This window comes from Sinocyclocheilus rhinocerous, unplaced genomic scaffold (genome assembly GCF_001515625.1).
Source record: "Sinocyclocheilus rhinocerous isolate Xijiao unplaced genomic scaffold, SAMN03320098_v1.1 scaffold43, whole genome shotgun sequence".
Taxonomy (NCBI): domain Eukaryota; kingdom Metazoa; phylum Chordata; class Actinopteri; order Cypriniformes; family Cyprinidae; genus Sinocyclocheilus; species Sinocyclocheilus rhinocerous.
The window spans coordinates 40,165-42,113 of record NW_015628370.1 but is presented as its reverse complement, the minus strand read 5'-3'; the positions used below and the strand labels follow the sequence as shown (position 1 = coordinate 42,113).

The 1,949-nt window shown below is 41.6% G+C and overlaps 1 pseudogene; it reads left to right on the top strand.

The window, feature by feature from the left end:
* The window catches only part of LOC107737774 (alpha-ketoglutarate-dependent dioxygenase alkB homolog 7, mitochondrial-like), an 8,663-nt pseudogene that overhangs the window by 1,742 nt on the left and 4,972 nt on the right, over positions 1-1,949 (top strand).

Sequence of the window (1,949 nt, the reverse complement as noted above, 5' to 3'; positions counted from 1 at the left end):
GGCCTGGCCCTCCGTCCCTCCCCCAGTTCCGCCTCCACTCCACCACCCTCCTGGACTTGTTGGGTTTTGTTTGTGTTTATTTGGGCGTCGGGATCCGCCCTTAGAGGGGGGGGGTATGTAATGTGGTGTTTTGGGTTGTTTCTTGTTCATCGGTTTATGTTTGGATGACGTCTGTAAATAAACTGCACATGGGTTCTTCACTACTCTCGCCTTCAGTGGACTGATTCGTTACAGTCCAGAGCTCACTACCATCCTTTGTGGGGGTGGGTAGGGGTGTTAAATAATAATTCTTTTTTTTTTTTCCCCTTAGGTTTTTAATGTTCTAAAAGCTCTTTATTCCAAATATACTACAAGCTAATCAGTGTATTCAGTAGGTGTAATGTATTGTAAGTTGCTTCAGAGGTATTGCAAGTATTACATACAACAATAATAAAACAGTGCATTGACATAAGGAAATTTACTTTTGGTACTTAAGTACTTTTAAAAGCAAGTACTTCTGTACTTTTACTTAAGTAAAAATCTGTCTTTACAACTTTTACTTGTAATGGAATAATATTTGACCAGCAGTATCTGTACTTTCACTTAAGTAATGGAGTTGTTTACTTTGTCTGCCTCTGGCCGTTGGCTATTAATTACTTTCGCCCCATTTTCCAATTCTTTGGTACATTTCTCTTTCACCACTCAGGCTATTCACAGCTACAGAGAAACAGAGCGCCTGCAGTGGGGAGTTAGCGGGTGAGAGCAGTTGCATTTCCTGAAGACAGTCCACTGCTTGGGCCAGTTCACGTTCTGGACCTGGACAAAGACAGCTATATCAAACCCCATATTGACAGTGTGAAGGTCTGCCTCTCAGTTAATTGTACAATATACTTCATACAATATACAATCCACACTTAACACTGGTATTTGTAAATTTTTAAAGTGGTATTTGGTAATTTTTTTAATTACCTTTCATGCAGTGTGTAACACAGCTCTAAGTGAATGAAAACATCCTGCAAAGTTTTAAAATTGAAAGTGCACCGTGTATAAAGTTATTGTTTCTCAAAAGAAAGAGTCGACTCTGAATCATTGAAACGAGTCATTTTTAAAACGAATCCCAAGCCGTTTCATGTTGATGTCAACATGAAACATTAGCATATTGCCCGCCCACTTGTTGGTCTTATTGCATTGGTCTGAATGAAACCGCAAATTCGTCCTTTGCCACTAGGTGCCGCTTTTGAAGCAGTAAAAATAGCTGTTTCCCGGTAACGCTGTACACAAAGCAGCACTGCGCTCACAAACAGGCATTAACGGTGCGTTTCCACTACAGCGTCAAATCTGCGCTCAGCGCCGCTGGCAACGCTACAATGCCACTGCTTTCGGGGCGTCTTAAATTACCGCAAGAGCACACCTCTGAAAACAATGTTTATACCCTGTTTACGTTTCATCTACTTCTTTGCACAGTGTTGTCGCCGGCGTTTTTTGCTCGATATTTGCATAAAGTCGAGGAATGCCCAAACTTTTTGACGCTCTTGGCTGCTCTCAACGCTTTCTCTGCCCCGCTTTCAATCCCATAATACACCGCTCGAGCGTTTAAAGGGGTCATATGATGTTGCTAAAAATAACATTATTTTGTGTATTTGGTGTAATGCAATGTGTTTATGCGGTAGAAAACACATTACACATTATTTTCCACATAACGTACATTATTGTTTCTCCTCTATGCCCCGCCTTTCTGAAACGCGTAGATTTTTTACAAAGCTCATCGTTCTGAAAAGCGAGGTGTGCTCTGATTGGCCAGCCATACAGTGTGTTGTGATTGGCTGAATACCGCTAGCGTGTGATGGAAATGTTACACCCCTTACCATACTGTGTCTCCGTGTGTCCCGGCGCAATGAGACAAAACCAATAAAACCCATTACAAACGAGGCATTTGTTGCATCCAGTGGGGACATAATTACAGATTATAA